Source organism: Chinchilla lanigera, unplaced genomic scaffold (assembly GCF_000276665.1).
Source record: "Chinchilla lanigera isolate Chin_1 unplaced genomic scaffold, ChiLan1.0 scaffold00022, whole genome shotgun sequence".
Taxonomy (NCBI): domain Eukaryota; kingdom Metazoa; phylum Chordata; class Mammalia; order Rodentia; family Chinchillidae; genus Chinchilla; species Chinchilla lanigera.
The window spans coordinates 26,106,842-26,121,158 of NW_004955423.1; the positions used below are offsets into that span (position 1 = coordinate 26,106,842).

At 50.4% G+C, this 14,317-nt stretch overlaps 1 protein-coding gene across 4 annotated transcripts in view; it reads right to left on the reverse strand.

Moving 5' to 3' along the window:
- Ror1 (receptor tyrosine kinase-like orphan receptor 1) overlaps positions 1–14,317 on the reverse strand; it is a 245,547-nt gene that overhangs the window by 77,720 nt on the left and 153,510 nt on the right. The window lies entirely within an intron of this gene.

The window sequence follows — 14,317 nt, forward strand, 5'->3', positions numbered from 1 at the left end:
CTAAATCATTCTGAAACTTAGGGTCAGATTTTCATTCTGAGAAAGGAGGACAGTCCACATCAAAGCCCAAACTGGCTCCCTCTACTCCACATGTCACACATCCATGGACTCCTAGTGCTGAGAGGGACCAAGAAGCCACCTCACTGGGCTTCTCAAACGTCTTGCACAACTTCCTTGACGGGGGATTGAAACGCTCCAAAGGAAGATTATTCCACTGCTAGGCAGCACGCCTGCCCTACCAAGTTTTGGGGCAGGGGACTGAATCTACCTCCCAGTTACGAGGACACAGGGGCCTGGTGCAGCTCGGAATAAGTCCATGCCCTCCCGCAGATGCCTGAAGGCGGAACCTGCAGTCACCTCTTCCATCACCTGCTCACCACTTCTCCTCCGCTCTAACCAAGCTTTCCTGGGATGCTCAGCTGGTCCCTCCACGTCCACTCGCCACCTCTCTCTAGAGCGGTCCTTCCCTTCCTCCGCTGAGCACTCCACCACCACGATCAGAAGGGACGTGTCATCAGCACTTGACAGTCGTCCTTGCTAATCATTCCCAACCTGAACTGCTCTTGAGGCCCCTGAGAAAGCCCTGGATCCCATTACCCATCAGTGGGCTTGTTGCTGACCTTGGAAGCAGAACAGGCAGGTCACATCCCTTCCTTCTCTCATTACTGACCTGTCTCCCTGCTCCCAAGCCCTGGGCTCACAGCCTTACCTCGTCCCCAGGTCCTCACTTTCCTCTCATCAGGAGAGGGTGTAAACTTGTCTCCATGCGTCATCCACCCTGGCCTGTGCTTTAGTCTGCCTTTCCCTGTGCTCTTTTCATCCCTTACTGTGTTAGTCCCTTTCTTGTCACGAGGACAAAGTATCCAACACCTACAACGTCAAGGGGGAGAGGGTTATCTGGCTCATGGTTTGGGAGGATTCAGTCCATGGTCTGCTGGCTCCAAGGCAGGATGTCATGGCAGAGAGGTATGAGGGAGGAGAGCTGCTCCCCCAATGGCAACCAGGAAGCAGAGAGAGAGGAGAGGAACAGGGGACAAGAACATAGCCTCCAGGTCAGCCCCCAGCTACCCACCTTTTCCAACTGCTGACCCATGGCTGAACACAAGACTTTGGAAGGATATTTTACTATATTTTATTTACTTTCTTGGTACTGAGAATTGAATTCAGGACCCTGAACTTGCCAGGCAGGTGCTTATGCCTCTGAGCTATATCCCTGGCAGATACTTTAGATCTAAACCCTAACACCCACCCACAGGGGAGGTGCACCACCTTGAAGGCCAGCCAGCTAACACGGCCCCCTCCTGCTGACACAGCACTACTACTTAGGTCTGCTTCAAGTGTGCCACCCACATCTGAAGGCTTTTCCTCTTACTGCTCCCTTGCTTAGATGAGTGTGATCACACCCAGTCCCTGCCTGTTTCCATGTGTACCACAGGGTCTGCAGGGCCCCACCCAGGTACCCTTTCTTCCTGTGCCTGGACGTTCTCCCCTCACTGGTCTAGCTGGCAAACACTATTCTTTCTCATGCCAGTTCCTTTGCATGTCCTCTTTGGAGACACAGGAAGAGAATCAGGCCAGACTCACAGATGTGCTTTGATAATGAAACGAGCTGATCACATCAGGTCCTCAGCCTTGGGAGTGGCACACGGTAAGTGCTCAATAAACTGCAGTTATGATGACGATTAGCCCTACAGGCTGGCTCTGCTCCCTTCCTTGAGGTGTCTACCCCAGGCTCTGGGACACCGTACTCTCCTGGCCTGAGCAGGTGACACGCTCTTTCCACCCTCTTTCCATCTGTATGTCCAACGTTGAGCTTCCTGACCAGTGTCTGGTGGGAGCTCAGCAGCTGAGAGGTGAGCCACTGACCATATAGACCTGGGGCAGTCGCTGAGTCCTGGGATGAACAAGGGTATTCCAGTCCTGTTTCCATGGCTCTGGCTTTTTCAGCTGTAACACTGCATTTCAAGCCTTAGATTTATCTTCACCAAATAAGAAACAGCTTCCTCTGTGAAAGGGGAGCGGGGGTCCACTGAGACTGAGTAGGCCTTGTAGGGACTCTAGTGAGCCCCTCCTGGACTGGTTCACTGGAGAACAAAGGTGCATAATGCCACCACTCCCACAGCCAGTCCCTGCGCAGGACGAGGACCGCAGGCTCAGCACCACCTGGGTCCCGGGGGCTGGGCAGCGTCAGCCACTAAGTTTTGGGAAGAGTTCAGGGAGAATCTGTGGAGAATTCAGAGAGAAAGGGTCCACAGGCCAGGGGTGAAGGGCTTGCAGAAATGTTGCCTGGTCGTTATGAGAAGGGGATGTTCATCAGTGGACACCTCAGGCTGAGGATTGCCTTTGTGACCATGTCCAGTGACATCAGTCACAGCCAAGGAGCCGTGGACCCCAAGAACCCCTGTCCTATTCCACAACTCCCTACCCCCGCTTGAAGGTCCAGGCTTGATCCACACCTCTCTACTTCTGAGGATCCACGCTTGAAATACTTTTTGTCTAGTGTAAAATTTTTCCGGTTTGTTCTTTTCCGCAGTGCTGGGATCAAATCCAGGGCCTCACACATGCCAGGGACAAGCTCAACCCCTGAACTGCACCCCCAGCCCACACATTTGCATTTTTATGGGAAAAATTACGCATCGAGCCCCTCACTAGGTGCCAGATTCTCTGCCTCTGAGGCACGTGCTCTGTAGAGAGTGCCTTTCACCCCTCACAACGGCTGTGAGGGAACTGGGCCCCAGTGGCGGAAGGAAGTAACTCCAGCCCACACGCCTGTCTGACAGCCGTGCGAGCGGCGCTTGGCTTGTGCACGGTTACACAGCTTTCCACAGGATCTCACTTAACTAATAGGTAAGTACAAAAGCAAACATTTCCCTATTGCTATTAAAAGAAGTACTTTTATAACCTATAAATAAACCAGAATTTGTTAACATGTAACATAAATACATCAAAATACAGCTTGTTCATGAAAGCGAATTAGCATAAGGTTGAAAGTTGTAAAAATTCACTTGATGTAACTGGAGGTAAGAAATGTTAAAAGGATGTTTTTATGTATATATATAGATGCATATATATATACACATATATATAGATATATAGATATATACATCTATAGATATAAAATGGACTCCTATTCAGCCATAAAGAAAGATAAACTTGATACTTTTATAGGTAAATGGATGCAACTCGAGACCATACTCATAAGCAAAATAAATCAGGCCCATGCGTGTAAATATCATACTGTCTTCCCTAGTGAGAGACACTAAACAAGTAAATAAGATCCAAAATGTACAACAGATATTGTGAATTGGGAAGAAACCGCTCAAAACAGAAGACAAACTGTGATGGGGAAAAGGGGAAAAGAAGAAAGGGAAAAAGGAAAAAAATATACGTATACACAAGACAGCTGAGATGGTTGTACAGCTAGTTTCTCTTAGTTCATTGAAAAGAAAGGTCTGAGCTCATATCGTTCAGACCAGAGAACACGCCTATATCTTGTGTTCTGAAGAGCTACTATGAAGATAATGATACACGATGTATGAATTATTGTAACTCTCCTAGTAACCTGTTCTGAAACTCTGTGTAATTGTTATTTTTATTTTTATTTTTTTCCTCTTTAAAATAAAAAGAAGAAAAGAAAGATTGCTCTCGCGGTCCTGTGCGGCTGTGGAGATCTAGTCCCCAGCAGGAAGTTAGCACCGCGATGAGCATTCCACCGACTCCTTCGCCCCCTCAGCGCCCGCAAGGTCTGCGACCCCAGAGGCGCCCTCCCCCGAACCCTTCTCAGCGCGCCGCGCACACTGTCCTGGCGACCTTCTCCCGACTAGGGCAGGTTCCTCTCCAGCGGACAGCTCGTAGGGCTCTCGCTTTGACCGGATGCTTATCTGGAGAAAACACTATTTTAGGATTTCCTCAAGCTGTTTGTATGGACCCTGAAGGAGCAGTTCATGAAGATTTCAAAGGAATCCCAGGGCCTGCGGAAGAAATGAAAAGCTCACCTTTGCCCTCAGCTTTGTGTGTCCGTCAGTCCGGATCCAAGGCTGGCTCTGCCGATGGCTCCAGGTGTGTTTAGGAGGGTCCGATTTCAAAGCACTTAGGCAGAGCTGGGGCTTTGATTTGCAATAGAAAGCCAACTTCAGATTGTTTTGCAGGGTCCTTGCTACTCCAAGAGATAAGACGCAGGGAGACCGGCAGAGTCATTTTCAGATAAAAGAGGCCAGGATTCTCCTTGCTCTGTCCAAAGGAAGGGCAGGGGGTGCTCGCACCAGCTGCACCTGAACACCCGTCTCCCTGGGGCAGTCCTCAAGCTGTCAGGACCCGCAGTTCATGAGGAGCCTTCCCTTCATTTGTGAGAGCCGGGCCGAAGCAGAACTTCACTCAGAGGAACAGGTGCAGGGAACTGGAACTCCTGGGAAGAGCCGGGTGCACACAGGGGCGGGGCGCGGCGCTGGACACAAAGCAAGGGCAGCCTGCGAGGTGAAGCGACTTCAGAGCCTGCACACGAGTACTGAGAGACGGGCTGCGCTCACACAGAAGATGTCTGAGGCTCAGCGTGAAGTCGGTAAGAAAGGAAACACACTACACCATTGCTGTGACCACATGAAAATGCACGGGCGAGGCCGGGAAGGCAGGAACACGAGCTCTCCTGCCGAGTGGGACTGTGTCAGGCGCGCCCTGAAGCACCACGCCTCTCAGAGAAGCCTTTAAAAACACCCTCAGTGGAAACGCCTCTAGCAATATCCCCAAAGGACCGGCAGGGAGACTGAGGCTGCGGGGAACTTGCTCGAGACCACTCTGGGGCTCACTGACGGCACCCCGGAACAGGTGCCCTTCACCCCGTCCACGTGAGGACCGCACCGGAGCGTTGAAGATGCCGTGGTCACGTGGACATTTCCCCTTTACTCTGCTCTCTAAAGGTTCTGCAGTCCGACTGTACTGATTGAACACGTTAGGGCTGCCAGTCACGTTAGAAGGTGAACGTTAGGGGGATACACTCAGCTCTAACTGGATGATAAATCTGAGCTCTGCTGCAAAGCCTGTTGTTTGATTCTGCACAGGAATGGTAATGTTACCCTAAGTAGATTCGCCACTTTTTTTGTTGCTGCTTTTTGAAACAGGGTCTCATTATGCAGTGCAGGCCGGCCTTGAACTCACTTTGTAGCCTAGGCTGTCCTCGAAATCACGGTAATCCTCCTGCTTCAGCCTCCTGAGTGCTGGGATTACAGGCCACAGCATTTCTTAAGCACCAGCCATCAAGGAGTTTAGCACAGGGCCTGGCGACACTAATGACCCCTCGGCAGCTGCCGAGGGGTCATTGACATCAGTGTGAGGTACTATACTAAGTACTCCCACGGAAGGTCTCTCATTGTATCTCACAGACACAATACTTAGCTGGCATCATCTCCATCTCACAGAATAAAAGAAATGCAATTCCTAGCGCTCAAGGAACTCCCCACTGTGCATCACCCAGGGGCACAGTGCTCTTCAGAGGCCTCCAGAGCTGCTGACTCCAGGAGGGCTGCATAACTTTAAAGCAGGTTTCCAGTCCTCGGGGAGAGCCCCGCATCCCCGAGGGCTCAGCTTACCCTTGTGTCCTTGGGGCCAGCTCAGCAGCAGCCCCTGCCAGGAGCCACCAACCCCATGCCCACCTTCCTTCCCTGCCGTCCACAGCTGCTCCCGTTTAATTATACACCGTGACACTTAATCCTTTAAATACCAAAGGCGCCTATTCCGACCCGGAAGAAGCCAAAAATATAAAAAATAAAGATAAAGAGATGACGGGGAGGTAAAGGTGTTTGGAGGAATCTGTAAGGACAGGTCCAGCGGTCTTCTGGACGCAGTAAGGAATCGGATCCGCCTCGGTCGAGGAAGGGTGCGAGGCGGCCTCCTCCAGAAGAAAGCAAGCTGTCTGGTCAAGCGCGGGGACGGCTGTTGGTGAGCAGGAGCAGACATCCTGCACCTTCTTGAGTCAGATCCCTCCACACTGCAGTGACAGCGCTAACCATGCCTCCCTGGCCGGCAGACTCAGACGTGACCCCAGAGGATGCCAGGCGTGCAGCCAGCCTCGGGCCCGGCTGGACGGATCTTCATGGGGCTGAATCCCAGAAGGCACACAGCACCCTTTGAGAGCAGCCAAAGCGGAGTGGAGCTCGCTGGTGCCTCCCCCTTGGAGTGCCCTAAACACACCCCTCCTGTGCAGATGCGAACTCCTCCTGCAGTGCAGACTGCGGCTGACCCACTTTCAGATGATCTAGTGGTGTGGAACTTCTTCCCAAGAAGCCCTTCGTGGAGCGGCAACATCTTAACTGTGGGGCGAACGCTGAACACTTCCGAGATCACAGAGCCGAGCCCTCGCGCCAGAGCTGGGGAATTCCCAGAGGAAACGCGAGGGGTGCAGTCTGGTGAGTGGCGTTCCTAAAACCGAAGTCACGCCGCCAGGCCCTGGCTGGGAATTTCCTCTCCACGCTAGTGGAAGTCCTGTGGGCCTTGGAAGCCTCACATATCCATCCGCCCTGGAGACCTGGCTACGGTAAAGGGGCAGATGGCAGGGGTCGGCCGACGGGCAGCTAGCTAGCTGAGAAAAAGAGCCCAAGTGAAAGGTATCTTCTGGGGTCGCCCTGGCCCTGCACTCTGCTGACCCAGCAGAACATACAGCCCCTGCAGAGGCCGAAGAGACGGAAGCAGACACTGGCGGAGGAGGAAGCGAGGCCCAGGAGCGGGGAGGGGAGGTCCGTGCGGCGCCAGAGGCCCTCCTTCCTGAGCGCGTCCCTTCCACCTTGCACACTGCTCACAACCATGCTGTGGGGCGGAGTTGCCTGAAGTACACCTGGAGAGCCCAGGGGAAGCGGGTGGTCAGCAGAGCTGGGGTCCAGACGGGTCTGTTCTGACTACAAGTGGACACCACAGAGCAAGGCCCACCACGGGCCACTAGGAGGCCGTGTCAGGCCTGGGCCAAGGTCATGTACAGGCAGCTCGCACTCGCTGGGTTCCTGGCCCAGGCACATCCCAATAACCTGCCTCTCTCCCTCCTGGCGGGCCAGGGAGGGCCCATTTTAACCAGGATGAAGTCGTGAAGTCATGCTTCAAACACTCACATGGCTTCTGTCAACATCAGGCCTCCAGGCTTTGTTCTGTGCTTCCCACAGACATAATTCTCTTGGCCCCGGAAACAACGCCCCACTTTTCGTTTGCTCTGCAGGCCCCAAGTCTCATCTGGTGCACACTGCAGGGGGAGGAACCGGCGGCTGCCTTGAGGCTCCTTATTAATCCCGCTGCCATCCCTGGCTCCGCTGAGGACAGCTAGGGCTTGCTCAGGCCCCTGGCCCAGGGCCCCTCGTTCCGGGAGACGGGCCGTCAGTTCCCCACCACTTACACATGGCAGCTGTAACAGAAGCCACAGATGCAGGCCCGGATATCAGGACCAACAGCCAAAGTCCAGGGAGGGCTGCTCTGGGTGAGGCGCTGAGCTCGGCGAGCCAGGCGAGGTGAGGTCACCTCGCTCCATGCATGGGTGCCGCTGGTGCTCGTTCTGCATGAGGAGGAAACTCGCGGTCACGCTGCAGCCGCACGGCTCCCTGCTGGGAGATGGGCGCCCTGGGTCGTGGTGCTGCCTCGTGTGAAGTCTTCACCAGGAGCCCTGTCTGCGGCAGCGGCACAGGCGTGGGGATCAGGGCCCTGGGGTGGCCACACAGTGCGACAGAGGGCAGCTAGGGGAGCCCCAGAGCCACAGACCCTCACCAATGAGTGAGAGCACAGGAAGAGGGGCACAACCACCTCACGGGCAGGACTTCCTGGGGCCAAAAAGAACATTTTGCAGCCTGACAGAGCGGGTGGTTGTGCACCAAGGGAACGTGTGCCGGGGAACGGGCGGAATGGCACAGTGCTTGTGAGTCTCTGCAGACGGTGATAGTGACCCAGGGAGGAGGGTCCCGGGAGAGGCAGGGACCCCAGCGCTTGGCCTGAGCCCTGTGCCTCCGCCTCCTCCCCTTGTCCTGAGCCGGCCAGGACCTGCACTGCGGGGAGGACAGCCTTGGAGTTCACTCTGGCCTCAAAGAGGGAAGTTTGCTTTGCGACTTCATTGTGCTTCTCTTTGCCACTTATCCTGGCCTTTAATCAGGATGAACTCATAAACCTGTGTCTCTCTGTCCCTGTCTCTGTCCCTGTCTCTGTCTCTGTCTCTTTCTCTCTCTCTCTCTCTCTCTCTCACACACACACACACACACATACACACACATACACAATCCACGAGGAACAGTAGCCTCTAATGCTGCTTTGAAAACCAGACTGCTCCTGTTTCCTGAATTTCTATTTTTAGCCCTAAACAGAAACTGATTTAAGCGCATTCTATTCTGAAGGACTTGGTTGTTCTGCAGTGTTTGGGCCAGGAAAGTCTCTCTGATGCAGAGGAGAAATGGAAAAAACAGACAGAGAAGGAACCAAAGTATCTTGCACTTGCCTGACAAATGTCAAGTGAGCAGGCCACACACCAAAGAGTTGTGTCTTGTGTGAAAAACCAGAACGAAAGCTCATACAGTAGACAATGTTAGAGAGACATTTTCAGCAAACACATAGGGGTTTTTTGTTCTTTAAAAAGTTTCCTCTCTTTAGTCATGAATTAATTAGTCAAAAGTTGATGAAATCAGGCCTGGTGGTACAGTTCTGTAATCTCAGCACTCTGGGATCGCAAGTTTGAGTCCAGCCCGGGAACCTTAATGTGACCCTGTGTCAAAATAAAAAATAAAAAGGGGCGGGGGAGGTAGCTCAGCGCAAAGGCCTTGGATTTAAGCCCCAGCACCAGAAAAGAAAGAAGAAAGAAAGAAAGAAAGAAAGAAAAGAAAAGAGATAAACTGATCACCAAAATTAAATGTGGTAGAAAAAAGCTTACACCATTTTAATAGAATGTTATCTTACAGCTTTGGGGAGCTGTAAAACTGCTTTTACATAGACTGAAAGTATGATTTTACTTATTGATAGCCTATAGAATAAAAATCTTTCAAATAAAGTCAAAGATCAATTGATTTAAACTTGAAAAGCTGCAGGTACTTTTCTTTAGCTTTAGATGAGGAATGAGACATAAGAGAAACTGGGAAATTACTACTCTGGGTTATGTTTTCTGTGAAAGGGTTTCCAAATTCATAAAGAAATGTCAAAGGGAATTCCTGGAGCATTCATTTTTTAATCTTTTACATCTGTCAAAGAAATTCAGCTAGGTATGAAAAAAATAGTTTCTACCACAATGGATGCTACTTTAGCTGTGAATTAAAAAATCTACACTTGGTAGAAATTTAAAACTATTGCTTTGTTCTATACTTCGATGCATATTGCAAATACCTGCACTCAGTTTTGAAGCAGACTTTGTGAAAAGACAGTAATCAGAGGCAAAAGACATACCGTGACTTCCTCGGTGGTACTACATGGCCGACGCACTACCGCTCCAGAGGAAGGAGCAGACTTCGGGACCCCTCCAGACAGGTAGGGAGGACGTGTCAGACACACTCTTCACAGTACAAACCAACAACCACAGCGTTTAAACACTTAACAGGAAGCACTGCACAGATTTTAAGTGAGACCGACAGCTTTTGTAAACAGGCCGCAAAAAGCTACAAGAAAAAATGTAGAGAATGCTTTGTGGATACTGATAAATCTAGTGCCGCTGTTCAATTTATGCTCTGTACCTTTGAATGTGATATAGATTATACTAACTTGATACAAGATTTAGTGAATTTATTTAACTTGGAAAAACATACTTTGGAAACTAATATACTTGTGGTTGAAAGTCAAGTCAATTCTTCTAAAAATCATAAGCCAGTTTGGTCAATGTGGATGTGGACAATAAAGAAAATATGATCTTTTGGTATTCAAATCAGTTACTGGGGAACAATTTGGCAATGTGGGTCCATGTTTTTATTGTTAATTTTATAAAACATAGGTACAAATAAAATATTTCTCATGAAATTTTAGCATGTAAATTAAAATATGCTATAAATATAAAATACATACTAGATTTTGGAGATGTGGGAAAAAGAGACTGTAGGCTATTATTACAGAAATAACTTCACTGTATACCCAAGGATCACACTGTACATTTCAATGATCCACAGTTTTTACTTGTCAATTACAGTGTAAATCCATGTGGCTCATCATTTTATATTGTTTCATGTTGAAATGAGAGTACTGGGAGCAAGCTGGGTTAAATAAGGCAGATATTAAAGTTAATTTCACTTGTTTCTTTTAACTTTTTAAAAACGTGGCAACTAGAAAGTTTAAGATGCCATGTGTGGTTTGCATTATGTTTCTAATGGGCCGCATTGCTCTGGAGACACAGATAGCATCGTGCACTCGCTCCAGTATGGGCTAATGGCCAAGACAGAAAGGTAGAGTTTCATATGAGCACAAGAGACAGCCCTGTGTCCCTCTCGGGACGATTAGTAGAGGCGGTGACATCAGGCACATCCACTAGAGTGCTGCTGAGACAGCAGATACTGGTAACAGCCGACCGAGAGAGCTAACCTATTCTTTAGGGAATGTTTCTCACGGCAAGCCTTTGAATTTGGGTTCTTTTACCATCGTCCAAAGTCTAAGGGGAGGCTCCTGAGCCACATCTGAAGCAAGGAGAAAGGTTGAACAGCACAGATTAATCCCAGCTGGTTGGGACTTGCCCCAGCTAATCTTCAGAACCGCTGACCACGGGCAGTCACCAGGGGACACATCTGCTAAGGATGCACGCTGCTCTGGAAAAGTGAGCTTGTGTGGGGTGGGATGTATCTGCTGGCAGTATGATTCAGTATAACTAGTGCATTTATGGTTCGCACCTGGTTCTGGGGTGTCTTGGGTTTCAATAGTCAGGGTGTGTCATGAGTTGGAACACGTCTCTGTGACCAGTTCCCCACAAGGGGCCGCCACTAGGAGCCAGCGTTGGACTTCACGGGACCCAGAGCTCCCCATGCGGGCCAGTGAAGGTTTGAGAACTGTGGACAGAGGGCACCCTGTCCACCCAGTCTAGGGAGGACAGAGATGCTTGCACCTGGGACCTGTGTTTCTGGCATTGCACATCCATTTCCCTGTGCCTAGGCTGCACCTTTGCCTGTAATGAAATTGCTCCATGAGGACAAACCATTTCAGTGCTGTGGGTCCTTTCAGCACTCAGTGCTTAGGTCATCCAGGCGTGGTGGCGCACAGCTGTAATCCTCACCTTCGGGAGGATCATGAGTTCAAGTCCAGCCTGAGCTACATGTGAGCTTGTCTCAATAAAATGACAAGGAACACACAGAGCAGGTGCAGTTCTTGTAAGAATCATTCACTGATCACCTCCTGTGATGGGAGGAGATGAGAAAGAAGAGGGGATAAACTCTGAGCTGTGAGGCCTGCCTGCCTGGGCTGCCAGGGCTCCTTCCTTTGGTAGGTGACATTCTTACCAATAGAGACAGGAGTTAGTGCTATGGTGATTCTTACAAAGCTCACTATTATGGCCCTTATTTCGCTTAGTTACCCCCATATTTTTCCTAGTTACTTCCCCACAATTTAGTATCCTGCCCCAGAACCCCAGCCAAAATCCCCTTATCTTGTCTGTTATCACAGCTCCACAGGTTATCATTCTTTGTTAAAATAGTATATGAACCCCCAAGTCTAACCTCAGGGTTTTCACTTCCTTCTGGAAAGCCCCTTTTGCTATGTAAAAATATTAACATCAAATTAAATGTGTACTTTTTCCCCATTAACCTATCTTTTGTGAATTCAACTCATAGATCCAGGCCATAGAAAATAAGAGAGTGCAAGAAAGTCTTCCCTCCCTGTTAGCCAGCTTCTTATCACCATGGCAAAATACCTGAGTCAGTCAACCTAAAGAGAAGAAAGGTTTATTCTCATTCAAAGTTCCAGGGCCAGGCTCCTTGGCCCTGTGGTTTGGGCCCTGTGGTGGCAGAGGCCATGGAGCACACAGCAAGGAAGCTGCTGGTCTCACGGCAGCAGGGAAACAGAGAGAGAGAGAGAAGAGGGGCAGGGCCCCAATGTGTCCTCCAAGGCCATGCCCCCCCAACTCAACTTCCTGTCAATAAGACCGACATCTCTCCATGAGCCCATGGGGACATCCAGAGCCAAACCACAGCACTCCCCCAGCACCAAGGCTGATCGTATGATTTACAGAAGAGCTGGCTGTGCTGCTGGGCTACCCTCTCACACCATCAGGTCTGTTCCACACACAGCATAGCTGCACTTATGACGTGTGGGTGCTTCCCTTAGAAAGCTCTGCGAGTGTACAGATGTGAAGAACCAGTAAAGAGCCCACATTCACAATCACACATGTCAACCAGTGTTCCCATTTTCCCATCAGCCCCTAGGCCCTCTCATCCAGCATCTAGGTTATTAGGTCAGTGGCCGGGAGACTCTCCACCCACACCCCACCGCCTCCTGCTCCCTCCTCCTGCTCACCTGAGGACAAAGGTACTCAGCTCCTGCAGCCAGAGCCAGGAAGAAACAGAGGAAAACACTTTTGTACTTGATAAGGTGCACCAGGGCCCTCCCCTGAGCAGCCACACAATTAGCAATCACCCTTTTGCCAGGAGGGGACCCCGTAGGGGCTCCACAAAAACTCCTCAGTGGCAGATCCAACTGGACAAGACTGTTTGGTTGGGCAGGAGGGAAGCTCATGATGTTTGGAAGAGGACCACGGGCACCTCCAGGCAACGAAGAAGACCCGGAACATATTACATGACACTCAGACCCAGGAAGACTCAGAGCAGAGGAAGAGCAAGTGGGCTTCAGGGAGTCACCAAATTCAGTCAGAAGGAATCTTAGAAGACCCTGAGCTCCAGGTCCTCGGTTTGCAAATAAAACAAATGTGGGACTCAGAGAAGGTAAGCAATAGGCCCAGAGCCACTGGCTGGTGATGGCATAGGATTAGAAACCAGAGCAGCTCCCGCCTTGCTAAACTCTGCTTTTCAAAGTGCCTGAGCAGCACTGGTGCCCTCGGGAAGCAGGGTAGAAATGCAGATGCTCAGGCCCCACCCAGATGTAGAAGCCGCTTCAGCATGGGTGCCTAAACACACTCCGGTGACCGAGGGCATGCTGCAGTCTGAGAAGTGCCCTTCTAACCCACACTCGCTCCTCTGGGGCTTTCTCTTCCCCTACAGCCAGGTCTAGGGCAGAGATTTTCTCCATTTCTTGATGTCATTTGCTCTGCAAACTGATGTCAAACTCATGGACACAGGAAGGGAAAGCGCCGCTGATGTAGAAGGAGGAGCGCCGTTAGATTGATTTTGCTACCTGACACCAAAGTCTGTGACGTGAAACAGCTTAGCCAGATGCCTGGAACACTGAAAGAACTGGATGAAAATGTGTTGAAGAAATGAATGAAACTTTGTCAAACGTGAAGAAAAGCTTTAAGACAGACTCTGCCTGTTTAGTTTAACACACAGTTGTTGAGGACCTATTGTGCACAGGTGCTGTGTAATATGCGGAGCTACCCCACAACTAAGTCACACACACAGAGGGTTACCACCAGAGACAAGGTTTCAGGAAGCGCTCTGGGATGTGAGGACTTATCTTCCCCTCCTCCCTTTGGACATAGTCCGCCGGCCAATGCTCACAAGTATTCTAATCAGAAGCTTTCTGCACCCCATTCGTGCACTGGGGGCTGTTGAGTGATGGATACACTGCGACACAGGGGCTTGGCTTCCCAACCTTCTGTACGCCGGGCTGTCTCCCCTGGGATTGGAACCCTTCTTATCTAATCTCTCCACATTCCTGCCATCTGCCCCTGCTCTCTAGCATGCTGAGTCTAAGGCTGTTTTGGTGAAGAAACAGCAGTCAGCTGCTTCCCTGGAGTGGTGGCCCTCTGTGGCCTGGCCCCACTCCTGCTGAGCGACTTCCTGACCTCTGCTCTGCAAGATGTCCCATCCCTGAACTGCCTAAGGAGCATGTTGAAAGTTATCCTTGAGTTTATCTTCAGTGGAAAGTTGTATTATCACTTCCCGAGTTGGGCCAACACTCAGCTACACTTCTGCACTGTGGTTGAGACTTGGAAACAGATAAAAGAGGGAAAGAAATCATCAAGATCCAGTCGCTTTTTCTGTTGAAAGGACTTTTAGGCAAAGGTCAATGTTAGAGAAGGAAATAAAGATTTTAAGGTGTCTGTCTGCAGTTCCCTGGAGATAATATGGTATAGCAGAGGTGTCTAGAAAGAAGGCGTGGCCTCTTTGTTCAAATAGTGAGGGTGATGATGGTGATGGTGATGGTGATGGTGATGATGGTTATGATCATGGTGCTGATGGTTGTGATGATGATGATCACGGTGGTGGTAGTGACAGTGGTAGTCTTCATGGTG